Source organism: Rhinoderma darwinii (genome assembly GCF_050947455.1).
Source record: "Rhinoderma darwinii isolate aRhiDar2 chromosome 5 unlocalized genomic scaffold, aRhiDar2.hap1 SUPER_5_unloc_29, whole genome shotgun sequence".
Classification (NCBI taxonomy): Eukaryota; Metazoa; Chordata; class Amphibia; order Anura; family Rhinodermatidae; genus Rhinoderma; species Rhinoderma darwinii.
In genome coordinates, this window is record NW_027461786.1 from 43,666 (window position 1) to 68,951 (window position 25,286).

General features: G+C 47.7%; 17 non-coding genes across 17 annotated transcripts; all 17 read left to right on the forward strand.

Moving 5' to 3' along the window:
* Positions 1 to 758: 758 nt before the first annotated feature.
* On the forward strand, positions 759 to 949 carry LOC142689438 (U2 spliceosomal RNA). Its single transcript, XR_012858328.1, has one exon. It is a non-coding gene; the product is annotated as a U2 spliceosomal RNA (small nuclear RNA).
* Positions 950 to 2,249: 1,300 nt separating this feature from the next.
* Positions 2,250 to 2,440, forward strand: LOC142689439 (U2 spliceosomal RNA). Its single transcript, XR_012858329.1, has one exon. It is a non-coding gene; the product is annotated as a U2 spliceosomal RNA (small nuclear RNA).
* A 1,296-nt stretch (positions 2,441 to 3,736) lies between these two features.
* On the forward strand, positions 3,737 to 3,927 carry LOC142689440 (U2 spliceosomal RNA). Its single transcript, XR_012858330.1, has one exon. It is a non-coding gene; the product is annotated as a U2 spliceosomal RNA (small nuclear RNA).
* A 1,288-nt stretch (positions 3,928 to 5,215) lies between these two features.
* LOC142689441 (U2 spliceosomal RNA) lies at positions 5,216 to 5,406 on the forward strand. The gene has a single exon (XR_012858331.1). It is a non-coding gene; the product is annotated as a U2 spliceosomal RNA (small nuclear RNA).
* A 1,300-nt stretch (positions 5,407 to 6,706) lies between these two features.
* LOC142689442 (U2 spliceosomal RNA) lies at positions 6,707 to 6,897 on the forward strand. Its single transcript, XR_012858332.1, has one exon. It is a non-coding gene; the product is annotated as a U2 spliceosomal RNA (small nuclear RNA).
* A 1,259-nt stretch (positions 6,898 to 8,156) lies between these two features.
* Positions 8,157 to 8,347, forward strand: LOC142689444 (U2 spliceosomal RNA). The gene has a single exon (XR_012858334.1). It is a non-coding gene; the product is annotated as a U2 spliceosomal RNA (small nuclear RNA).
* A 1,296-nt stretch (positions 8,348 to 9,643) lies between these two features.
* Positions 9,644 to 9,834, forward strand: LOC142689445 (U2 spliceosomal RNA). Its single transcript, XR_012858335.1, has one exon. It is a non-coding gene; the product is annotated as a U2 spliceosomal RNA (small nuclear RNA).
* A 1,284-nt stretch (positions 9,835 to 11,118) lies between these two features.
* LOC142689446 (U2 spliceosomal RNA) lies at positions 11,119 to 11,309 on the forward strand. Its single transcript, XR_012858336.1, has one exon. It is a non-coding gene; the product is annotated as a U2 spliceosomal RNA (small nuclear RNA).
* A 1,296-nt stretch (positions 11,310 to 12,605) lies between these two features.
* LOC142689448 (U2 spliceosomal RNA) lies at positions 12,606 to 12,796 on the forward strand. The gene has a single exon (XR_012858337.1). It is a non-coding gene; the product is annotated as a U2 spliceosomal RNA (small nuclear RNA).
* Positions 12,797 to 14,092: 1,296 nt separating this feature from the next.
* On the forward strand, positions 14,093 to 14,283 carry LOC142689449 (U2 spliceosomal RNA). Its single transcript, XR_012858338.1, has one exon. It is a non-coding gene; the product is annotated as a U2 spliceosomal RNA (small nuclear RNA).
* Positions 14,284 to 15,575: 1,292 nt separating this feature from the next.
* LOC142689450 (U2 spliceosomal RNA) lies at positions 15,576 to 15,766 on the forward strand. Its single transcript, XR_012858339.1, has one exon. It is a non-coding gene; the product is annotated as a U2 spliceosomal RNA (small nuclear RNA).
* Positions 15,767 to 17,054: 1,288 nt separating this feature from the next.
* On the forward strand, positions 17,055 to 17,245 carry LOC142689451 (U2 spliceosomal RNA). Its single transcript, XR_012858340.1, has one exon. It is a non-coding gene; the product is annotated as a U2 spliceosomal RNA (small nuclear RNA).
* Positions 17,246 to 18,553: 1,308 nt separating this feature from the next.
* On the forward strand, positions 18,554 to 18,744 carry LOC142689452 (U2 spliceosomal RNA). The gene has a single exon (XR_012858341.1). It is a non-coding gene; the product is annotated as a U2 spliceosomal RNA (small nuclear RNA).
* Positions 18,745 to 20,020: 1,276 nt separating this feature from the next.
* Positions 20,021 to 20,211, forward strand: LOC142689424 (U2 spliceosomal RNA). The gene has a single exon (XR_012858317.1). It is a non-coding gene; the product is annotated as a U2 spliceosomal RNA (small nuclear RNA).
* Positions 20,212 to 21,507: 1,296 nt separating this feature from the next.
* LOC142689453 (U2 spliceosomal RNA) lies at positions 21,508 to 21,698 on the forward strand. Its single transcript, XR_012858342.1, has one exon. It is a non-coding gene; the product is annotated as a U2 spliceosomal RNA (small nuclear RNA).
* Positions 21,699 to 22,974: 1,276 nt separating this feature from the next.
* Positions 22,975 to 23,165, forward strand: LOC142689454 (U2 spliceosomal RNA). The gene has a single exon (XR_012858343.1). It is a non-coding gene; the product is annotated as a U2 spliceosomal RNA (small nuclear RNA).
* A 1,288-nt stretch (positions 23,166 to 24,453) lies between these two features.
* Positions 24,454 to 24,644, forward strand: LOC142689456 (U2 spliceosomal RNA). The gene has a single exon (XR_012858345.1). It is a non-coding gene; the product is annotated as a U2 spliceosomal RNA (small nuclear RNA).
* The last annotated feature ends 642 nt before the right edge of the window (positions 24,645 to 25,286 follow it).

Here is a 25,286-nt window from a genome sequence, read left to right on the forward strand (position 1 = left end):
TGCTTGCCTACAAAGAGAGCAGCAATTTGGATTTGTTACTATGTTACCTAGAAGAATAACAAACTGTGCAAGGATGGAGGTTGTAGGAGCAAGGAGAAGTTGTCTGTAAAGTTGGTGGATGCCTATTTTCCATTTTGCAGTCCCTTGTCTCCCTCTTGTGGCCTCCTGGAGGCAACTAGCTGTGCAAAAAAAAGACAGCCTGGCGGCCGGCTGTTGCAGTGTTGCCCTCTCAGGCAACACTGAGTGACTGACTGAGCCTCACCGTCTTATATAAAGTTCAGACGGAACTTTGCACGTGTCATAGTGGAGCCCTCAGGATTCCAGAGCCAGCTTTCTGACATCATAATGGGGCCTCAGAGATAAAAGCCTGGGCCCAGGCAGTGTTGGTCAGTGCTGCTCAGCAGGCAGCACTGGACTGGACTGGATTACAGCTGATACAAGGTGTGAAGGAACAAGGGGTGGCTGTGGGCATGCACTTGCTGCCGCTGCCAGTGTTTATCTGCATGGCAGCAGGGCATTTGGGCGTTGCCAGGAAGGCGTTTTTATGTAGATTCCTCCTCTTTCAGCACTGCATTGTGGTGCAAGCAAAAGAAGCAAATCCTGTCTGGCTTCCTCTCCGGCCTTTATTCACCTCCCGTGTAGCTGTGAGTGTGTGAGCCTGCAGGGCCCCATGGAATTGCCTAGAAGTAGGCTGAATCGCTGCAAGGGCTGAACAGCAGTATCGGGCAGGCTCAGGCAACGCGCGGCCCGTTCGGGTTATCGCTTCTCGGCCTTTTGGCTAAGATCAAGTGTAGTATCTGTTCTTATCAGTTTAATATCTGATACGTCCCCTATCTGGGGACCATATATTAAATGGATTTTTAGAACAGGGAGATGGAAATAGAGCTTGCTCTGTCCACTCCACGCATTGACCTGGTATTGCAGTATTTCCAGGACCGGTGCACCCTTTCCTTATGTGTTGACTAAAAGCAGATTCCAAAAGTGTTTTTTGTCTTTGCTATTGCTTCTGTCTTTCTGAAGGGATCTCCCCTTTTAATCCCATTATTTCAACACCTGTTGGACAATGCATGAGTGATAATGAGCTCATTGATTAAATGCAATTAATGAATAGATTGCCACCTCTTGTTGTGTGTCGTCTGTGTTTCTGTGTTTCCGGCATTTCACATTGGAACACCTCATTCACCTTCCTTGTCTTCTCTCCGCCCTCCCTTTTAGGTAAGTTAAAGAGCTGCACCTGAGCCAGCCACTGATTGATTGATTGATTGATTGATTGATTGATTGATTGATTGATTGATTGATTGATTGATTGATGCAGCACAACAGTCAAATAGTGGAGTGGAGTAGGGGAACAGCAAACAGCCAATAAAGCAGCCCGCCCGCTCGCCTGCCCGCCACAATGGACCTACCTGTGTACACTAGATGGATGTGATGGAATGTACTGTCGTCCCTACATTTCAAGAAGAAGTAAGAATTGCAGTTGCAACAAAGCCTTGCTTGCCTACAAAGAGAGCAGCAATTTGGATTTGTTACTATGTTACCTAGAAGAATAACAAACTGTGCAAGGATGGAGGTTGTAGGAGCAAGGAGAAGTTGTCTGTAAAGTTGGTGGATGCCTATTTTCCATTTTGCAGTCCCTTGTCTCCCTCTTGTGGCCTCCTGGAGGCAACTAGCTGTGCAAAAAAAAGACAGCCTGGCGGCCGGCTGTTGCAGTGTTGCCCTCTCAGGCAACACTGAGTGACTGACTGAGCCTCACCGTCTTATATAAAGTTCAGACGGAACTTTGCACGTGTCATAGTGGAGCCCTCAGGATTCCAGAGCCAGCTTTCTGACATCATAATGGGGCCTCAGAGATAAAAGCCTGGGCCCAGGCAGTGTTGGTCAGTGCTGCTCAGCAGGCAGCACTGGACTGGACTGGATTACAGCTGATACAAGGTGTGAAGGAACAAGGGGTGGCTGTGGGCATGCACTTGCTGCCGCTGCCAGTGTTTATCTGCATGGCAGCAGGGCATTTGGGCGTTGCCAGGAAGGCGTTTTTATGTAGATTCCTCCTCTTTCAGCACTGCATTGTGGTGCAAGCAAAAGAAGCAAATCCTGTCTGGCTTCCTCTCCGGCCTTTATTCACCTCCCGTGTAGCTGTGAGTGTGTGAGCCTGCAGGGCCCCATGGAATTGCCTAGAAGTAGGCTGAATCGCTGCAAGGGCTGAACAGCAGTATCGGGCAGGCTCGGGCAACGCGCGGCCCGTTCGGGTTATCGCTTCTCGGCCTTTTGGCTAAGATCAAGTGTAGTATCTGTTCTTATCAGTTTAATATCTGATACGTCCCCTATCTGGGGACCATATATTAAATGGATTTTTAGAACAGGGAGATGGAAATAGAGCTTGCTCTGTCCACTCCACGCATTGACCTGGTATTGCAGTATTTCCAGGACCGGTGCACCCTTTCCTTATGTGTTGACTAAAAGCAGATTCCAAAAGTGTTTTTTGTCTTTGCTATTGTTTCTGTCTTTCTGAAGGGATCTCCCCTTTTAATCCCATTATTTCAACACCTGTTGGACAATGCATGAGTGATAATGAGCTCATTGATTAAATGCAATTAATGAATAGATTGCCACCTCTTGTTGTGTGTCGTCTGTGTTTCTGTGTTTCCGGCATTTCACATTGGAACACCTCATTCACCTTCCTTGTCTTCTCTCCGCCCTCCCTTTTAGGTAAGTTAAAGAGCTGCACCTGAGCCAGCCACTGATTGATTGATTGATTGATTGATTGATTGATTGATTGATTGATTGATTGATTGATTGATGCAGCACAACAGTCAAATAGTGGAGTGGAGTAGGGGAACAGCAAACAGCCAATAAAGCAGCCCGCCCGCTCGCCTGCCCGCCACAATGGACCTACCTGTGTACACTAGATGGATGTGATGGAATGTACTGTCGTCCCTACATTTCAAGAAGAAGTAAGAATTGCAGTTGCAACAAAGCCTTGCTTGCCTACAAAGAGAGCAGCAATTTGGATTTGTTACTATGTTACCTAGAAGAATAACAAACTGTGCAAGGATGGAGGTTGTAGGAGCAAGGAGAAGTTGTCTGTAAAGTTGGTGGATGCCTATTTTCCATTTTGCAGTCCCTTGTCTCCCTCTTGTGGCCTCCTGGAGGCAACTAGCTGTGCAAAAAAAAGACAGCCTGGCGGCCGGCTGTTGCAGTGTTGCCCTCTCAGGCAACACTGAGTGACTGACTGAGCCTCACCGTCTTATATAAAGTTCAGACGGAACTTTGCACGTGTCATAGTGGAGCCCTCAGGATTCCAGAGCCAGCTTTCTGACATCATAATGGGGCCTCAGAGATAAAAGCCTGGGCCCAGGCAGTGTTGGTCAGTGCTGCTCAGCAGGCAGCACTGGACTGGACTGGATTACAGCTGATACAAGGTGTGAAGGAACAAGGGGTGGCTGTGGGCATGCACTTGCTGCCGCTGCCAGTGTTTATCTGCATGGCAGCAGGGCATTTGGGCGTTGCCAGGAAGGCGTTTTTATGTAGATTCCTCCTCTTTCAGCACTGCATTGTGGTGCAAGCAAAAGAAGCAAATCCTGTCTGGCTTCCTCTCCGGCCTTTATTCACCTCCCGTGTAGCTGTGAGTGTGTGAGCCTGCAGGGCCCCATGGAATTGCCTAGAAGTAGGCTGAATCGCTGCAAGGGCTGAACAGCAGTATCGGGCAGGCTCGGGCAACGCGCGGCCCGTTCGGGTTATCGCTTCTCGGCCTTTTGGCTAAGATCAAGTGTAGTATCTGTTCTTATCAGTTTAATATCTGATACGTCCCCTATCTGGGGACCATATATTAAATGGATTTTTAGAACAGGGAGATGGAAATAGAGCTTGCTCTGTCCACTCCACGCATTGACCTGGTATTGCAGTATTTCCAGGACCGGTGCACCCTTTCCTTATGTGTTGACTAAAAGCAGATTCCAAAAGTGTTTTTTGTCTTTGCTATTGTTTCTGTCTTTCTGAAGGGATCTCCCCTTTTAATCCCATTATTTCAACACCTGTTGGACAATGCATGAGTGATAATGAGCTCATTGATTAAATGCAATTAATGAATAGATTGCCACCTCTTGTTGTGTGTCGTCTGTGTTTCTGTGTTTCCGGCATTTCACATTGGAACACCTCATTCACCTTCCTTGTCTTCTCTCCGCCCTCCCTTTTAGGTAAGTTAAAGAGCTGCACCTGAGCCAGCCACTGATTGATTGATTGATTGATTGATTGATTGATTGATTGATTGATTGATTGATGCAGCACAACAGTCAAATAGTGGAGTGGAGTAGGGGAACAGCAAACAGCCAATAAAGCAGCCCGCCCGCTCGCCTGCCCGCCACAATGGACCTACCTGTGTACACTAGATGGATGTGATGGAATGTACTGTCGTCCCTACATTTCAAGAAGAAGTAAGAATTGCAGTTGCAACAAAGCCTTGCTTGCCTACAAAGAGAGCAGCAATTTGGATTTGTTACTATGTTACCTAGAAGAATAACAAACTGTGCAAGGATGGAGGTTGTAGGAGCAAGGAGAAGTTGTCTGTAAAGTTGGTGGATGCCTATTTTCCATTTTGCAGTCCCTTGTCTCCCTCTTGTGGCCTCCTGGAGGCAACTAGCTGTGCAAAAAAAAGACAGCCTGGCGGCCGGCTGTTGCAGTGTTGCCCTCTCAGGCAACACTGAGTGACTGACTGAGCCTCACCGTCTTATATAAAGTTCAGACGGAACTTTGCACGTGTCATAGTGGAGCCCTCAGGATTCCAGAGCCAGCTTTCTGACATCATAATGGGGCCTCAGAGATAAAAGCCTGGGCCCAGGCAGTGTTGGTCAGTGCTGCTCAGCAGGCAGCACTGGACTGGACTGGATTACAGCTGATACAAGGTGTGAAGGAACAAGGGGTGGCTGTGGGCATGCACTTGCTGCCGCTGCCAGTGTTTATCTGCATGGCAGCAGGGCATTTGGGCGTTGCCAGGAAGGCGTTTTTATGTAGATTCCTCCTCTTTCAGCACTGCATTGTGGTGCAAGCAAAAGAAGCAAATCCTGTCTGGCTTCCTCTCCGGCCTTTATTCACCTCCCGTGTAGCTGTGAGTGTGTGAGCCTGCAGGGCCCCATGGAATTGCCTAGAAGTAGGCTGAATCGCTGCAAGGGCTGAACAGCAGTATCGGGCAGGCTCAGGCAACGCGCGGCCCGTTCGGGTTATCGCTTCTCGGCCTTTTGGCTAAGATCAAGTGTAGTATCTGTTCTTATCAGTTTAATATCTGATACGTCCCCTATCTGGGGACCATATATTAAATGGATTTTTAGAACAGGGAGATGGAAATAGAGCTTGCTCTGTCCACTCCACGCATTGACCTGGTATTGCAGTATTTCCAGGACCGGTGCACCCTTTCCTTATGTGTTGACTAAAAGCAGATTCCAAAAGTGTTTTTTGTCTTTGCTATTGCTTCTGTCTTTCTGAAGGGATCTCCCCTTTTAATCCCATTATTTCAACACCTGTTGGACAATGCATGAGTGATAATGAGCTCATTGATTAAATGCAATTAATGAATAGATTGCCACCTCTTGTTGTGTGTCGTCTGTGTTTCTGTGTTTCCGGCATTTCACATTGGAACACCTCATTCACCTTCCTTGTCTTCTCTCCGCCCTCCCTTTTAGGTAAGTTAAAGAGCTGCACCTGAGCCAGCCACTGATTGATTGATTGATTGATTGATTGATTGATTGATTGATTGATTGATTGATTGATTGATTGATGCAGCACAACAGTCAAATAGTGGAGTGGAGTAGGGGAACAGCAAACAGCCAATAAAGCAGCCCGCCCGCTCGCCTGCCCGCCACAATGGACCTACCTGTGTACACTAGATGGATGTGATGGAATGTACTGTCGTCCCTACATTTCAAGAAGAAGTAAGAATTGCAGTTGCAACAAAGCCTTGCTTGCCTACAAAGAGAGCAGCAATTTGGATTTGTTACTATGTTACCTAGAAGAATAACAAACTGTGCAAGGATGGAGGTTGTAGGAGCAAGGAGAAGTTGTCTGTAAAGTTGGTGGATGCCTATTTTCCATTTTGCAGTCCCTTGTCTCCCTCTTGTGGCCTCCTGGAGGCAACTAGCTGTGCAAAAAAAAGACAGCCTGGCGGCCGGCTGTTGCAGTGTTGCCCTCTCAGGCAACACTGAGTGACTGACTGAGCCTCACCGTCTTATATAAAGTTCAGACGGAACTTTGCACGTGTCATAGTGGAGCCCTCAGGATTCCAGAGCCAGCTTTCTGACATCATAATGGGGCCTCAGAGATAAAAGCCTGGGCCCAGGCAGTGTTGGTCAGTGCTGCTCAGCAGGCAGCACTGGACTGGACTGGATTACAGCTGATACAAGGTGTGAAGGAACAAGGGGTGGCTGTGGGCATGCACTTGCTGCCGCTGCCAGTGTTTATCTGCATGGCAGCAGGGCATTTGGGCGTTGCCAGGAAGGCGTTTTTATGTAGATTCCTCCTCTTTCAGCACTGCATTGTGGTGCAAGCAAAAGAAGCAAATCCTGTCTGGCTTCCTCTCCGGCCTTTATTCACCTCCCGTGTAGCTGTGAGTGTGTGAGCCTGCAGGGCCCCATGGAATTGCCTAGAAGTAGGCTGAATCGCTGCAAGGGCTGAACAGCAGTATCGGGCAGGCTCGGGCAACGCGCGGCCCGTTCGGGTTATCGCTTCTCGGCCTTTTGGCTAAGATCAAGTGTAGTATCTGTTCTTATCAGTTTAATATCTGATACGTCCCCTATCTGGGGACCATATATTAAATGGATTTTTAGAACAGGGAGATGGAAATAGAGCTTGCTCTGTCCACTCCACGCATTGACCTGGTATTGCAGTATTTCCAGGACCGGTGCACCCTTTCCTTATGTGTTGACTAAAAGCAGATTCCAAAAGTGTTTTTTGTCTTTGCTATTGTTTCTGTCTTTCTGAAGGGATCTCCCCTTTTAATCCCATTATTTCAACACCTGTTGGACAATGCATGAGTGATAATGAGCTCATTGATTAAATGCAATTAATGAATAGATTGCCACCTCTTGTTGTGTGTCGTCTGTGTTTCTGTGTTTCCGGCATTTCACATTGGAACACCTCATTCACCTTCCTTGTCTTCTCTCCGCCCTCCCTTTTAGGTAAGTTAAAGAGCTGCACCTGAGCCAGCCACTGATTGATTGATTGATTGATTGATTGATTGATTGATTGATTGATTGATTGATTGATTGATGCAGCACAACAGTCAAATAGTGGAGTGGAGTAGGGGAACAGCAAACAGCCAATAAAGCAGCCCGCCCGCTCGCCTGCCCGCCACAATGGACCTACCTGTGTACACTAGATGGATGTGATGGAATGTACTGTCGTCCCTACATTTCAAGAAGAAGTAAGAATTGCAGTTGCAACAAAGCCTTGCTTGCCTACAAAGAGAGCAGCAATTTGGATTTGTTACTATGTTACCTAGAAGAATAACAAACTGTGCAAGGATGGAGGTTGTAGGAGCAAGGAGAAGTTGTCTGTAAAGTTGGTGGATGCCTATTTTCCATTTTGCAGTCCCTTGTCTCCCTCTTGTGGCCTCCTGGAGGCAACTAGCTGTGCAAAAAAAAGACAGCCTGGCGGCCGGCTGTTGCAGTGTTGCCCTCTCAGGCAACACTGAGTGACTGACTGAGCCTCACCGTCTTATATAAAGTTCAGACGGAACTTTGCACGTGTCATAGTGGAGCCCTCAGGATTCCAGAGCCAGCTTTCTGACATCATAATGGGGCCTCAGAGATAAAAGCCTGGGCCCAGGCAGTGTTGGTCAGTGCTGCTCAGCAGGCAGCACTGGACTGGACTGGATTACAGCTGATACAAGGTGTGAAGGAACAAGGGGTGGCTGTGGGCATGCAGGGCATTTGGGCGTTGCCAGGAAGGCGTTTTTATGTAGATTCCTCCTCTTTCAGCACTGCATTGTGGTGCAAGCAAAAGAAGCAAATCCTGTCTGGCTTCCTCTCCGGCCTTTATTCACCTCCCGTGTAGCTGTGAGTGTGTGAGCCTGCAGGGCCCCATGGAATTGCCTAGAAGTAGGCTGAATCGCTGCAAGGGCTGAACAGCAGTATCGGGCAGGCTCGGGCAACGCGCGGCCCGTTCGGGTTATCGCTTCTCGGCCTTTTGGCTAAGATCAAGTGTAGTATCTGTTCTTATCAGTTTAATATCTGATACGTCCCCTATCTGGGGACCATATATTAAATGGATTTTTAGAACAGGGAGATGGAAATAGAGCTTGCTCTGTCCACTCCACGCATTGACCTGGTATTGCAGTATTTCCAGGACCGGTGCACCCTTTCCTTATGTGTTGACTAAAAGCAGATTCCAAAAGTGTTTTTTGTCTTTGCTATTGTTTCTGTCTTTCTGAAGGGATCTCCCCTTTTAATCCCATTATTTCAACACCTGTTGGACAATGCATGAGTGATAATGAGCTCATTGATTAAATGCAATTAATGAATAGATTGCCACCTCTTGTTGTGTGTCGTCTGTGTTTCTGTGTTTCCGGCATTTCACATTGGAACACCTCATTCACCTTCCTTGTCTTCTCTCCGCCCTCCCTTTTAGGTAAGTTAAAGAGCTGCACCTGAGCCAGCCACTGATTGATTGATTGATTGATTGATTGATTGATTGATTGATTGATTGATTGATTGATTGATGCAGCACAACAGTCAAATAGTGGAGTGGAGTAGGGGAACAGCAAACAGCCAATAAAGCAGCCCGCCCGCTCGCCTGCCCGCCACAATGGACCTACCTGTGTACACTAGATGGATGTGATGGAATGTACTGTCGTCCCTACATTTCAAGAAGAAGTAAGAATTGCAGTTGCAACAAAGCCTTGCTTGCCTACAAAGAGAGCAGCAATTTGGATTTGTTACTATGTTACCTAGAAGAATAACAAACTGTGCAAGGATGGAGGTTGTAGGAGCAAGGAGAAGTTGTCTGTAAAGTTGGTGGATGCCTATTTTCCATTTTGCAGTCCCTTGTCTCCCTCTTGTGGCCTCCTGGAGGCAACTAGCTGTGCAAAAAAAAGACAGCCTGGCGGCCGGCTGTTGCAGTGTTGCCCTCTCAGGCAACACTGAGTGACTGACTGAGCCTCACCGTCTTATATAAAGTTCAGACGGAACTTTGCACGTGTCATAGTGGAGCCCTCAGGATTCCAGAGCCAGCTTTCTGACATCATAATGGGGCCTCAGAGATAAAAGCCTGGGCCCAGGCAGTGTTGGTCAGTGCTGCTCAGCAGGCAGCACTGGACTGGACTGGATTACAGCTGATACAAGGTGTGAAGGAACAAGGGGTGGCTGTGGGCATGCACTTGCTGCCGCTGCCAGTGTTTATCTGCATGGCAGCAGGGCATTTGGGCGTTGCCAGGAAGGCGTTTTTATGTAGATTCCTCCTCTTTCAGCACTGCATTGTGGTGCAAGCAAAAGAAGCAAATCCTGTCTGGCTTCCTCTCCGGCCTTTATTCACCTCCCGTGTAGCTGTGAGTGTGTGAGCCTGCAGGGCCCCATGGAATTGCCTAGAAGTAGGCTGAATCACTGCAAGGGCTGAACAGCAGTATCGGGCAGGCTCGGGCAACGCGCGGCCCGTTCGGGTTATCGCTTCTCGGCCTTTTGGCTAAGATCAAGTGTAGTATCTGTTCTTATCAGTTTAATATCTGATACGTCCCCTATCTGGGGACCATATATTAAATGGATTTTTAGAACAGGGAGATGGAAATAGAGCTTGCTCTGTCCACTCCACGCATTGACCTGGTATTGCAGTATTTCCAGGACCGGTGCACCCTTTCCTTATGTGTTGACTAAAAGCAGATTCCAAAAGTGTTTTTTGTCTTTGCTATTGTTTCTGTCTTTCTGAAGGGATCTCCCCTTTTAATCCCATTATTTCAACACCTGTTGGACAATGCATGAGTGATAATGAGCTCATTGATTAAATGCAATTAATGAATAGATTGCCACCTCTTGTTGTGTGTCGTCTGTGTTTCTGTGTTTCCGGCATTTCACATTGGAACACCTCATTCACCTTCCTTGTCTTCTCTCCGCCCTCCCTTTTAGGTAAGTTAAAGAGCTGCACCTGAGCCAGCCACTGATTGATTGATTGATTGATTGATTGATTGATTGATTGATTGATTGATGCAGCACAACAGTCAAATAGTGGAGTGGAGTAGGGGAACAGCAAACAGCCAATAAAGCAGCCCGCCCGCTCGCCTGCCCGCCACAATGGACCTACCTGTGTACACTAGATGGATGTGATGGAATGTACTGTCGTCCCTACATTTCAAGAAGAAGTAAGAATTGCAGTTGCAACAAAGCCTTGCTTGCCTACAAAGAGAGCAGCAATTTGGATTTGTTACTATGTTACCTAGAAGAATAACAAACTGTGCAAGGATGGAGGTTGTAGGAGCAAGGAGAAGTTGTCTGTAAAGTTGGTGGATGCCTATTTTCCATTTTGCAGTCCCTTGTCTCCCTCTTGTGGCCTCCTGGAGGCAACTAGCTGTGCAAAAAAAAGACAGCCTGGCGGCCGGCTGTTGCAGTGTTGCCCTCTCAGGCAACACTGAGTGACTGACTGAGCCTCACCGTCTTATATAAAGTTCAGACGGAACTTTGCACGTGTCATAGTGGAGCCCTCAGGATTCCAGAGCCAGCTTTCTGACATCATAATGGGGCCTCAGAGATAAAAGCCTGGGCCCAGGCAGTGTTGGTCAGTGCTGCTCAGCAGGCAGCACTGGACTGGACTGGATTACAGCTGATACAAGGTGTGAAGGAACAAGGGGTGGCTGTGGGCATGCACTTGCTGCCGCTGCCAGTGTTTATCTGCATGGCAGCAGGGCATTTGGGCGTTGCCAGGAAGGCGTTTTTATGTAGATTCCTCCTCTTTCAGCACTGCATTGTGGTGCAAGCAAAAGAAGCAAATCCTGTCTGGCTTCCTCTCCGGCCTTTATTCACCTCCCGTGTAGCTGTGAGTGTGTGAGCCTGCAGGGCCCCATGGAATTGCCTAGAAGTAGGCTGAATCGCTGCAAGGGCTGAACAGCAGTATCGGGCAGGCTCGGGCAACGCGCGGCCCGTTCGGGTTATCGCTTCTCGGCCTTTTGGCTAAGATCAAGTGTAGTATCTGTTCTTATCAGTTTAATATCTGATACGTCCCCTATCTGGGGACCATATATTAAATGGATTTTTAGAACAGGGAGATGGAAATAGAGCTTGCTCTGTCCACTCCACGCATTGACCTGGTATTGCAGTATTTCCAGGACCGGTGCACCCTTTCCTTATGTGTTGACTAAAAGCAGATTCCAAAAGTGTTTTTTGTCTTTGCTATTGTTTCTGTCTTTCTGAAGGGATCTCCCCTTTTAATCCCATTATTTCAACACCTGTTGGACAATGCATGAGTGATAATGAGCTCATTGATTAAATGCAATTAATGAATAGATTGCCACCTCTTGTTGTGTGTCGTCTGTGTTTCTGTGTTTCCGGCATTTCACATTGGAACACCTCATTCACCTTCCTTGTCTTCTCTCCGCCCTCCCTTTTAGGTAAGTTAAAGAGCTGCACCTGAGCCAGCCACTGATTGATTGATTGATTGATTGATTGATTGATTGATTGATTGATTGATTGATTGATTGATGCAGCACAACAGTCAAATAGTGGAGTGGAGTAGGGGAACAGCAAACAGCCAATAAAGCAGCCCGCCCGCTCGCCTGCCCGCCACAATGGACCTACCTGTGTACACTAGATGGATGTGATGGAATGTACTGTCGTCCCTACATTTCAAGAAGAAGTAAGAATTGCAGTTGCAACAAAGCCTTGCTTGCCTACAAAGAGAGCAGCAATTTGGATTTGTTACTATGTTACCTAGAAGAATAACAAACTGTGCAAGGATGGAGGTTGTAGGAGCAAGGAGAAGTTGTCTGTAAAGTTGGTGGATGCCTATTTTCCATTTTGCAGTCCCTTGTCTCCCTCTTGTGGCCTCCTGGAGGCAACTAGCTGTGCAAAAAAAAGACAGCCTGGCGGCCGGCTGTTGCAGTGTTGCCCTCTCAGGCAACACTGAGTGACTGACTGAGCCTCACCGTCTTATATAAAGTTCAGACGGAACTTTGCACGTGTCATAGTGGAGCCCTCAGGATTCCAGAGCCAGCTTTCTGACATCATAATGGGGCCTCAGAGATAAAAGCCTGGGCCCAGGCAGTGTTGGTCAGTGCTGCTCAGCAGGCAGCACTGGACTGGACTGGATTACAGCTGATACAAGGTGTGAAGGAACAAGGGGTGGCTGTGGGCATGCACTTGCTGCCGCTGCCAGTGTTTATCTGCATGGCAGCAGGGCATTTGGGCGTTGCCAGGAAGGCGTTTTTATGTAGATTCCTCCTCTTTCAGCACTGCATTGTGGTGCAAGCAAAAGAAGCAAATCCTGTCTGGCTTCCTCTCCGGCCTTTATTCACCTCCCGTGTAGCTGTGAGTGTGTGAGCCTGCAGGGCCCCATGGAATTGCCTAGAAGTAGGCTGAATCGCTGCAAGGGCTGAACAGCAGTATCGGGCAGGCTCGGGCAACGCGCGGCCCGTTCGGGTTATCGCTTCTCGGCCTTTTGGCTAAGATCAAGTGTAGTATCTGTTCTTATCAGTTTAATATCTGATACGTCCCCTATCTGGGGACCATATATTAAATGGATTTTTAGAACAGGGAGATGGAAATAGAGCTTGCTCTGTCCACTCCACGCATTGACCTGGTATTGCAGTATTTCCAGGACCGGTGCACCCTTTCCTTATGTGTTGACTAAAAGCAGATTCCAAAAGTGTTTTTTGTCTTTGCTATTGTTTCTGTCTTTCTGAAGGGATCTCCCCTTTTAATCCCATTATTTCAACACCTGTTGGACAATGCATGAGTGATAATGAGCTCATTGATTAAATGCAATTAATGAATAGATTGCCACCTCTTGTTGTGTGTCGTCTGTGTTTCTGTGTTTCCGGCATTTCACATTGGAACACCTCATTCACCTTCCTTGTCTTCTCTCCGCCCTCCCTTTTAGGTAAGTTAAAGAGCTGCACCTGAGCCAGCCACTGATTGATTGATTGATTGATTGATTGATTGATTGATTGATTGATTGATTGATTGATTGATGCAGCACAACAGTCAAATAGTGGAGTGGAGTAGGGGAACAGCAAACAGCCAATAAAGCAGCCCGCCCGCTCGCCTGCCCGCCACAATGGACCTACCTGTGTACACTAGATGGATGTGATGGAATGTACTGTCGTCCCTACATTTCAAGAAGAAGTAAGAATTGCAGTTGCAACAAAGCCTTGCTTGCCTACAAAGAGAGCAGCAATTTGGATTTGTTACTATGTTACCTAGAAGAATAACAAACTGTGCAAGGATGGAGGTTGTAGGAGCAAGGAGAAGTTGTCTGTAAAGTTGGTGGATGCCTATTTTCCATTTTGCAGTCCCTTGTCTCCCTCTTGTGGCCTCCTGGAGGCAACTAGCTGTGCAAAAAAAAGACAGCCTGGCGGCCGGCTGTTGCAGTGTTGCCCTCTCAGGCAACACTGAGTGACTGACTGAGCCTCACCGTCTTATATAAAGTTCAGACGGAACTTTGCACGTGTCATAGTGGAGCCCTCAGGATTCCAGAGCCAGCTTTCTGACATCATAATGGGGCCTCAGAGATAAAAGCCTGGGCCCAGGCAGTGTTGGTCAGTGCTGCTCAGCAGGCAGCACTGGACTGGACTGGATTACAGCTGATACAAGGTGTGAAGGAACAAGGGGTGGCTGTGGGCATGCACTTGCTGCCGCTGCCAGTGTTTATCTGCATGGCAGCAGGGCATTTGGGCGTTGCCAGGAAGGCGTTTTTATGTAGATTCCTCCTCTTTCAGCACTGCATTGTGGTGCAAGCAAAAGAAGCAAATCCTGTCTGGCTTCCTCTCCGGCCTTTATTCACCTCCCGTGTAGCTGTGAGTGTGTGAGCCTGCAGGGCCCCATGGAATTGCCTAGAAGTAGGCTGAATCGCTGCAAGGGCTGAACAGCAGTATCGGGCAGGCTCGGGCAACGCGCGGCCCGTTCGGGTTATCGCTTCTCGGCCTTTTGGCTAAGATCAAGTGTAGTATCTGTTCTTATCAGTTTAATATCTGATACGTCCCCTATCTGGGGACCATATATTAAATGGATTTTTAGAACAGGGAGATGGAAATAGAGCTTGCTCTGTCCACTCCACGCATTGACCTGGTATTGCAGTATTTCCAGGACCGGTGCACCCTTTCCTTATGTGTTGACTAAAAGCAGATTCCAAAAGTGTTTTTTGTCTTTGCTATTGTTTCTGTCTTTCTGAAGGGATCTCCCCTTTTAATCCCATTATTTCAACACCTGTTGGACAATGCATGAGTGATAATGAGCTCATTGATTAAATGCAATTAATGAATAGATTGCCACCTCTTGTTGTGTGTCGTCTGTGTTTCTGTGTTTCCGGCATTTCACATTGGAACACCTCATTCACCTTCCTTGTCTTCTCTCCGCCCTCCCTTTTAGGTAAGTTAAAGAGCTGCACCTGAGCCAGCCACTGATTGATTGATTGATTGATTGATTGATTGATTGATTGATTGATTGATTGATTGATGCAGCACAACAGTCAAATAGTGGAGTGGAGTAGGGGAACAGCAAACAGCCAATAAAGCAGCCCGCCCGCTCGCCTGCCCGCCACAATGGACCTACCTGTGTACACTAGATGGATGTGATGGAATGTACTGTCGTCCCTACATTTCAAGAAGAAGTAAGAATTGCAGTTGCAACAAAGCCTTGCTTGCCTACAAAGAGAGCAGCAATTTGGATTTGTTACTATGTTACCTAGAAGAATAACAAACTGTGCAAGGATGGAGGTTGTAGGAGCAAGGAGAAGTTGTCTGTAAAGTTGGTGGATGCCTATTTTCCATTTTGCAGTCCCTTGTCTCCCTCTTGTGGCCTCCTGGAGGCAACTAGCTGTGCAAAAAAAAGACAGCCTGGCGGCCGGCTGTTGCAGTGTTGCCCTCTCAGGCAACACTGAGTGACTGACTGAGCCTCACCGTCTTATATAAAGTTCAGACGGAACTTTGCACGTGTCATAGTGGAGCCCTCAGGATTCCAGAGCCAGCTTTCTGACATCATAATGGGGCCTCAGAGATAAAAGCCTGGGCCCAGGCAGTGTTGGTCAGTGCTGCTCAGCAGGCAGCACTGGACTGGACTGGATTACAGCTGATACAAGGTGTGAAGGAACAAGGGGTGGCTGTGGGCATGCACTTGCTGCCGCTGCCAGTGTTTATCTGCATGGCAGCAGGGCATTTGGGCGTTGCCAGGAAGGCGTTTTTATGTAGATTCCTCCTCTTTCAGCACTGCATTGTGGTGCAAGCAAAAGAAGCAAATCCTGTCTGGCTTCCTCTCCGGCCTTTATTCACCTCCCGTGTAGCTGTGAGTGTGTGAGCCTGCAGGGCCCCATGGAATTGCCTAGAAGTAGGCTGAATCGCTGCAAGGGCTGAACAGCAGTATCGGGCAGGCTCGGGCAACGCGCGGCCCGTTCGGGTTATCGCTTCTCGGCCTTTTGGCTAAGATCAAGTGTAGTATCTGTTCTTATCAGTTTAATATCTGATACGTCCCCTATCTGGGGACCATATATTAAATGGATTTTTAGAACAGGGAGATGGAAATAGAGCTTGCTCTGTCCACTCCACGCATTGACCTGGTATTGCAGTATTTCCAGGACCGGTGCACCCTTTCCTTATGTGTTGACTAAAAGCAGATTCCAAAAGTGTTTTTTGTCTTTGCTATTGTTTCTGTCTTTCTGAAGGGATCTCCCCTTTTAATCCCATTATTTCAACACCTGTTGGACAATGCATGAGTGATAATGAGCTCATTGATTAAATGCAATTAATGAATAGATTGCCACCTCTTGTTGTGTGTCGTCTGTGTTTCTGTGTTTCCGGCATTTCACATTGGAACACCTCATTCACCTTCCTTGTCTTCTCTCCGCCCTCCCTTTTAGGTAAGTTAAAGAGCTGCACCTGAGCCAGCCACTGATTGATTGATTGATTGATTGATTGATTGATTGATTGATTGATTGATTGATGCAGCACAACAGTCAAATAGTGGAGTGGAGTAGGGGAACAGCAAACAGCCAATAAAGCAGCCCGCCCGCTCGCCTGCCCGCCACAATGGACCTACCTGTGTACACTAGATGGATGTGATGGAATGTACTGTCGTCCCTACATTTCAAGAAGAAGTAAGAATTGCAGTTGCAACAAAGCCTTGCTTGCCTACAAAGAGAGCAGCAATTTGGATTTGTTACTATGTTACCTAGAAGAATAACAAACTGTGCAAGGATGGAGGTTGTAGGAGCAAGGAGAAGTTGTCTGTAAAGTTGGTGGATGCCTATTTTCCATTTTGCAGTCCCTTGTCTCCCTCTTGTGGCCTCCTGGAGGCAACTAGCTGTGCAAAAAAAAGACAGCCTGGCGGCCGGCTGTTGCAGTGTTGCCCTCTCAGGCAACACTGAGTGACTGACTGAGCCTCACCGTCTTATATAAAGTTCAGACGGAACTTTGCACGTGTCATAGTGGAGCCCTCAGGATTCCAGAGCCAGCTTTCTGACATCATAATGGGGCCTCAGAGATAAAAGCCTGGGCCCAGGCAGTGTTGGTCAGTGCTGCTCAGCAGGCAGCACTGGACTGGACTGGATTACAGCTGATACAAGGTGTGAAGGAACAAGGGGTGGCTGTGGGCATGCACTTGCTGCCGCTGCCAGTGTTTATCTGCATGGCAGCAGGGCATTTGGGCGTTGCCAGGAAGGCGTTTTTATGTAGATTCCTCCTCTTTCAGCACTGCATTGTGGTGCAAGCAAAAGAAGCAAATCCTGTCTGGCTTCCTCTCCGGCCTTTATTCACCTCCCGTGTAGCTGTGAGTGTGTGAGCCTGCAGGGCCCCATGGAATTGCCTAGAAGTAGGCTGAATCGCTGCAAGGGCTGAACAGCAGTATCGGGCAGGCTCGGGCAACGCGCGGCCCGTTCGGGTTATCGCTTCTCGGCCTTTTGGCTAAGATCAAGTGTAGTATCTGTTCTTATCAGTTTAATATCTGATACGTCCCCTATCTGGGGACCATATATTAAATGGATTTTTAGAACAGGGAGATGGAAATAGAGCTTGCTCTGTCCACTCCACGCATTGACCTGGTATTGCAGTATTTCCAGGACCGGTGCACCCTTTCCTTATGTGTTGACTAAAAGCAGATTCCAAAAGTGTTTTTTGTCTTTGCTATTGTTTCTGTCTTTCTGAAGGGATCTCCCCTTTTAATCCCATTATTTCAACACCTGTTGGACAATGCATGAGTGATAATGAGCTCATTGATTAAATGCAATTAATGAATAGATTGCCACCTCTTGTTGTGTGTCGTCTGTGTTTCTGTGTTTCCGGCATTTCACATTGGAACACCTCATTCACCTTCCTTGTCTTCTCTCCGCCCTCCCTTTTAGGTAAGTTAAAGAGCTGCACCTGAGCCAGCCACTGATTGATTGATTGATTGATTGATTGATTGATTGATTGATTGATTGATTGATTGATTGATTGATTGATTGATGCAGCACAACAGTCAAATAGTGGAGTGGAGTAGGGGAACAGCAAACAGCCAATAAAGCAGCCCGCCCGCTCGCCTGCCCGCCACAATGGACCTACCTGTGTACACTAGATGGATGTGATGGAATGTACTGTCGTCCCTACATTTCAAGAAGAAGTAAGAATTGCAGTTGCAACAAAGCCTTGCTTGCCTACAAAGAGAGCAGCAATTTGGATTTGTTACTATGTTACCTAGAAGAATAACAAACTGTGCAAGGATGGAGGTTGTAGGAGCAAGGAGAAGTTGTCTGTAAAGTTGGTGGATGCCTATTTTCCATTTTGCAGTCCCTTGTCTCCCTCTTGTGGCCTCCTGGAGGCAACTAGCTGTGCAAAAAAAAGACAGCCTGGCGGCCGGCTGTTGCAGTGTTGCCCTCTCAGGCAACACTGAGTGACTGACTGAGCCTCACCGTCTTATATAAAGTTCAGACGGAACTTTGCACGTGTCATAGTGGAGCCCTCAGGATTCCAGAGCCAGCTTTCTGACATCATAATGGGGCCTCAGAGATAAAAGCCTGGGCCCAGGCAGTGTTGGTCAGTGCTGCTCAGCAGGCAGCACTGGACTGGACTGGATTACAGCTGATACAAGGTGTGAAGGAACAAGGGGTGGCTGTGGGCATGCACTTGCTGCCGCTGCCAGTGTTTATCTGCATGGCAGCAGGGCATTTGGGCGTTGCCAGGAAGGCGTTTTTATGTAGATTCCTCCTCTTTCAGCACTGCATTGTGGTGCAAGCAAAAGAAGCAAATCCTGTCTGGCTTCCTCTCCGGCCTTTATTCACCTCCCGTGTAGCTGTGAGTGTGTGAGCCTGCAGGGCCCCATGGAATTGCCTAGAAGTAGGCTGAATCGCTGCAAGGGCTGAACAGCAGTATCGGGCAGGCTCGGGCAACGCGCGGCCCGTTCGGGTTATCGCTTCTCGGCCTTTTGGCTAAGATCAAGTGTAGTATCTGTTCTTATCAGTTTAATATCTGATACGTCCCCTATCTGGGGACCATATATTAAATGGATTTTTAGAACAGGGAGATGGAAATAGAGCTTGCTCTGTCCACTCCACGCATTGACCTGGTATTGCAGTATTTCCAGGACCGGTGCACCCTTTCCTTATGTGTTGACTAAAAGCAGATTCCAAAAGTGTTTTTTGTCTTTGCTATTGTTTCTGTCTTTCTGAAGGGATCTCCCCTTTTAATCCCATTATTTCAACACCTGTTGGACAATGCATGAGTGATAATGAGCTCATTGATTAAATGCAATTAATGAATAGATTGCCACCTCTTGTTGTGTGTCGTCTGTGTTTCTGTGTTTCCGGCATTTCACATTGGAACACCTCATTCACCTTCCTTGTCTTCTCTCCGCCCTCCCTTTTAGGTAAGTTAAAGAGCTGCACCTGAGCCAGCCACTGATTGATTGATTGATTGATTGATTGATTGATTGATTGATGCAGCACAACAGTCAAATAGTGGAGTGGAGTAGGGGAACAGCAAACAGCCAATAAAGCAGCCCGCCCGCTCGCCTGCCCGCCACAATGGACCTACCTGTGTACACTAGATGGATGTGATGGAATGTACTGTCGTCCCTACATTTCAAGAAGAAGTAAGAATTGCAGTTGCAACAAAGCCTTGCTTGCCTACAAAGAGAGCAGCAATTTGGATTTGTTACTATGTTACCTAGAAGAATAACAAACTGTGCAAGGATGGAGGTTGTAGGAGCAAGGAGAAGTTGTCTGTAAAGTTGGTGGATGCCTATTTTCCATTTTGCAGTCCCTTGTCTCCCTCTTGTGGCCTCCTGGAGGCAACTAGCTGTGCAAAAAAAAGACAGCCTGGCGGCCGGCTGTTGCAGTGTTGCCCTCTCAGGCAACACTGAGTGACTGACTGAGCCTCACCGTCTTATATAAAGTTCAGACGGAACTTTGCACGTGTCATAGTGGAGCCCTCAGGACTCCAGAGCCAGCTTTCTGACGTCATAATGGGGCCTCAGAGATAAAAGCCTGGGCCCAGGCAGTGTTGGTCAGTGCTGCTCAGCAGGCAGCACTGGACTGGACTGGATTACAGCTGATACAAGGTGTGAAGGAACAAGGGGTGGCTGTGGGCATGCACTTGCTGCCGCTGCCAGTGTTTATCTGCATGGCAGCAGGGCATTTGGGCGTTGCCAGGAAGGCGTTTTTATGTAGATTCCTCCTCTTTCAGCACTGCATTGTGGTGCAAGCAAAAGAAGCAAATCCTGTCTGGCTTCCTCTCCGGCCTTTATTCACCTCCCGTGTAGCTGTGAGTGTGTGAGCCTGCAGGGCCCCATGGAATTGCCTAGAAGTAGGCTGAATCGCTGCAAGGGCTGAACAGCAGTATCGGGCAGGCTCGGGCAACGCGCGGCCCGTTCGGGTTATCGCTTCTCGGCCTTTTGGCTAAGATCAAGTGTAGTATCTTTTCTTATCAGTTTAATATCTGATACGTCCCCTATCTGGGGACCATATATTAAATGGATTTTTAGAACAGGGAGATGGAAATAGAGCTTGCTCTGTCCACTCCACGCATTGACCTGGTATTGCAGTATTTCCAGGACCGGTGCACCCTTTCCTTATGTGTTGACTAAAAGCAGATTCCAAAAGTGTTTTTTGTCTTTGCTATTGTTTCTGTCTTTCTGAAGGGATCTCCCCTTTTAATCCCATTATTTCAACACCTGTTGGACAATGCATGAGTGATAATGAGCTCATTGATTAAATGCAATTAATGAATAGATTGCCACCTCTTGTTGTGTGTCGTCTGTGTTTCTGTGTTTCCGGCATTTCACATTGGAACACCTCATTCACCTTCCTTGTCTTCTCTCCGCCCTCCCTTTTAGGTAAGTTAAAGAGCTGCACCTGAGCCAGCCACTGATTGATTGATTGATTGATTGATTGATTGATTGATTGATTGATTGATTGATTGATTGATGCAGCACAACAGTCAAATAGTGGAGTGGAGTAGGGGAACAGCAAACAGCCAATAAAGCAGCCCGCCCGCTCGCCTGCCCGCCACAATGGACCTACCTGTGTACACTAGATGGATGTGATGGAATGTACTGTCGTCCCTACATTTCAAGAAGAAGTAAGAATTGCAGTTGCAACAAAGCCTTGCTTGCCTACAAAGAGAGCAGCAATTTGGATTTGTTACTATGTTACCTAGAAGAATAACAAACTGTGCAAGGATGGAGGTTGTAGGAGCAAGGAGAAGTTGTCTGTAAAGTTGGTGGATGCCTATTTTCCATTTTGCAGTCCCTTGTCTCCCTCTTGTGGCCTCCTGGAGGCAACTAGCTGTGCAAAAAAAAGACAGCCTGGCGGCCGGCTGTTGCAGTGTTGCCCTCTCAGGCAACACTGAGTGACTGACTGAGCCTCACCGTCTTATATAAAGTTCAGACGGAACTTTGCACGTGTCATAGTGGAGCCCTCAGGATTCCAGAGCCAGCTTTCTGACATCATAATGGGGCATCAGAGATAAAAGCCTGGGCCCAGGCAGTGTTGGTCAGTGCTGCTCAGCAGGCAGCACTGGACTGGACTGGATTACAGCTGATACAAGGTGTGAAGGAACAAGGGGTGGCTGTGGGCATGCACTTGCTGCCGCTGCCAGTGTTTATCTGCATGGCAGCAGGGCATTTGGGCGTTGCCAGGAAGGCGTTTTTATGTAGATTCCTCCTCTTTCAGCACTGCATTGTGGTGCAAGCAAAAGAAGCAAATCCTGTCTGGCTTCCTCTCCGGCCTTTATTCACCTCCCGTGTAGCTGTGAGTGTGTGAGCCTGCAGGGCCCCATGGAATTGCCTAGAAGTAGGCTGAATCGCTGCAAGGGCTGAACAGCAGTATCGGGCAGGCTCGGGCAACGCGCGGCCCGTTCGGGTTATCGCTTCTCGGCCTTTTGGCTAAGATCAAGTGTAGTATCTGTTCTTATCAGTTTAATATCTGATACGTCCCCTATCTGGGGACCATATATTAAATGGATTTTTAGAACAGGGAGATGGAAATAGAGCTTGCTCTGTCCACTCCACGCATTGACCTGGTATTGCAGTATTTCCAGGACCGGTGCACCCTTTCCTTATGTGTTGACTAAAAGCAGATTCCAAAAGTGTTTTTTGTCTTTGCTATTGTTTCTGTCTTTCTGAAGGGATCTCCCCTTTTAATCCCATTATTTCAACACCTGTTGGACAATGCATGAGTGATAATGAGCTCATTGATTAAATGCAATTAATGAATAGATTGCCACCTCTTGTTGTGTGTCGTCTGTGTTTCTGTGTTTCCGGCATTTCACATTGGAACACCTCATTCACCTTCCTTGTCTTCTCTCCGCCCTCCCTTTTAGGTAAGTTAAAGAGCTGCACCTGAGCCAGCCACTGATTGATTGATTGATTGATTGATTGATTGATTGATTGATGCAGCACAACAGTCAAATAGTGGAGTGGAGTAGGGGAACAGCAAACAGCCAATAAAGCAGCCCGCCCGCTCGCCTGCCCGCCACAATGGACCTACCTGTGTACACTAGATGGATGTGATGGAATGTACTGTCGTCCCTACATTTCAAGAAGAAGTAAGAATTGCAGTTGCAACAAAGCCTTGCTTGCCTACAAAGAGAGCAGCAATTTGGATTTGTTACTATGTTACCTAGAAGAATAACAAACTGTGCAAGGATGGAGGTTGTAGGAGCAAGGAGAAGTTGTCTGTAAAGTTGGTGGATGCCTATTTTCCATTTTGCAGTCCCTTGTCTCCCTCTTGTGGCCTCCTGGAGGCAACTAGCTGTGCAAAAAAAAGACAGCCTGGCGGCCGGCTGTTGCAGTGTTGCCCTCTCAGGCAACACTGAGTGACTGACTGAGCCTCACCGTCTTATATAAAGTTCAGACGGAACTTTGCACGTGTCATAGTGGAGCCCTCAGGATTCCAGAGCCAGCTTTCTGACATCATAATGGGGCCTCAGAGATAAAAGCCTGGGCCCAGGCAGTGTTGGTCAGTGCTGCTCAGCAGGCAGCACTGGACTGGACTGGATTACAGCTGATACAAGGTGTGAAGGAACAAGGGGTGGCTGTGGGCATGCACTTGCTGCCGCTGCCAGTGTTTATCTGCATGGCAGCAGGGCATTTGGGCGTTGCCAGGAAGGCGTTTTTATGTAGATTCCTCCTCTTTCAGCACTGCATTGTGGTGCAAGCAAAAGAAGCAAATCCTGTCTGGCTTCCTCTCCGGCCTTTATTCACCTCCCGTGTAGCTGTGAGTGTGTGAGCCTGCAGGGCCCCATGGAATTGCCTAGAAGTAGGCTGAATCGCTGCAAGGGCTGAACAGCAGTATCGGGCAGGCTCGGGCAACGCGCGGCCCGTTCGGGTTATCGCTTCTCGGCCTTTTGGCTAAGATCAAGTGTAGTATCTGTTCTTATCAGTTTAATATCTGATACGTCCCCTATCTGGGGACCATATATTAAATGGATTTTTAGAACAGGGAGATGGAAATAGAGCTTGCTCTGTCCACTCCACGCATTGACCTGGTATTGCAGTATTTCCAGGACCGGTGCACCCTTTCCTTATGTGTTGACTAAAAGCAGATTCCAAAAGTGTTTTTTGTCTTTGCTATTGTTTCTGTCTTTCTGAAGGGATCTCCCCTTTTAATCCCATTATTTCAACACCTGTTGGACAATGCATGAGTGATAATGAGCTCATTGATTAAATGCAATTAATGAATAGATTGCCACCTCTTGTTGTGTGTCGTCTGTGTTTCTGTGTTTCCGGCATTTCACATTGGAACACCTCATTCACCTTCCTTGTCTTCTCTCCGCCCTCCCTTTTAGGTAAGTTAAAGAGCTGCACCTGAGCCAGCCACTGATTGATTGATTGATTGATTGATTGATTGATTGATTGATTGATTGATTGATGCAGCACAACAGTCAAATAGTGGAGTGGAGTAGGGGAACAGCAAACAGCCAATAAAGCAGCCCGCCCGCTCGCCTGCCCGCCACAATGGACCTACCTGTGTACACTAGATGGATGTGATGGAATGTACTGTCGTCCCTACATTTCAAGAAGAAGTAAGAATTGCAGTTGCAACAAAGCCTTGCTTGCCTACAAAGAGAGCAGCAATTTGGATTTGTTACTATGTTACCTAGAAGAATAACAAACTGTGCAAGGATGGAGGTTGTAGGAGCAAGGAGAAGTTGTCTGTAAAGTTGGCGGATGCCTATTTTCCATTTTGCAGTCCCTTGTCTCCCTCTTGTGGCCTCCTGGAGGCAACTAGCTGTGCAAAAAAAAGACAGCCTGGCGGCCGGCTGTTGCAGTGTTGCCCTCTCAGGCAACACTGAGTGACTGACTGAGCCTCACCGTCTTATATAAAGTTCAGACGGAACTTTGCACGTGTCATAGTGGAGCCCTCAGGATTCCAGAGCCAGCTTTCTGACATCATAATGGGGCCTCAGAGATAAAAGCCTGGGCCCAGGCAGTGTTGGTCAGTGCTGCTCAGCAGGCAGCACTGGACTGGACTGGATTACAGCTGATACAAGGTGTGAAGGAACAAGGGGTGGCTGTGGGCATGCACTTGCTGCCGCTGCCAGTGTTTATCTGCATGGCAGCAGGGCATTTGGGCGTTGCCAGGAAGGCGTTTTTATGTAGATTCCTCCTCTTTCAGCACTGCATTGTGGTGCAAGCAAAAGAAGCAAATCCTGTCTGGCTTCCTCTCCGGCCTTTATTCACCTCCCGTGTAGCTGTGAGTGTGTGAGCCTGCAGGGCCCCATGGAATTGCCTAGAAGTAGGCTGAATCGCTGCAAGGGCTGAACAGCAGTATCGGGCAGGCTCGGGCAACGCGCGGCCCGTTCGGGTTATCGCTTCTCGGCCTTTTGGCTAAGATCAAGTGTAGTATCTGTTCTTATCAGTTTAATATCTGATACGTCCCCTATCTGGGGACCATATATTAAATGGATTTTTAGAACAGGGAGATGGAAATAGAGCTTGCTCTGTCCACTCCACGCATTGACCTGGTATTGCAGTATTTCCAGGACCGGTGCACCCTTTCCTTATGTGTTGACTAAAAGCAGATTCCAAAAGTGTTTTTTGTCTTTGCTATTGTTTCTGTCTTTCTGAAGGGATCTCCCCTTTTAATCCCATTATTTCAACACCTGTTGGACAATGCATGAGTGATAATGAGCTCATTGATTAAATGCAATTAATGAATAGATTGCCACCTCTTGTTGTGTGTCGTCTGTGTTTCTGTGTTTCCGGCATTTCACATTGGAACACCTCATTCACCTTCCTTGTCTTCTCTCCGCCCTCCCTTTTAGGTAAGTTAAAGAGCTGCACCTGAGCCAGCCACTGATTGATTGATTGATTGATTGATTGATTGATTGATTGATGCAGCACAACAGTCAAATAGTGGAGTGGAGTAGGGGAACAGCAAACAGCCAATAAAACAGCCCGCCCGCTCGCCTGCCCGCCACAATGGACCTACCTGTGTACACTAGATGGATGTGATGGAATGTACTGTCGTCCCTACATTTCAAGAAGAAGTAAGAATTGCAGTTGCAACAAAGCCTTGCTTGCCTACAAAGAGAGCAGCAATTTGGATTTGTTACTATGTTACCTAGAAGAATAACAAACTGTGCAAGGATGGAGGTTGTAGGAGCAAGGAGAAGTTGTCTGTAAAGTTGGTGGATGCCT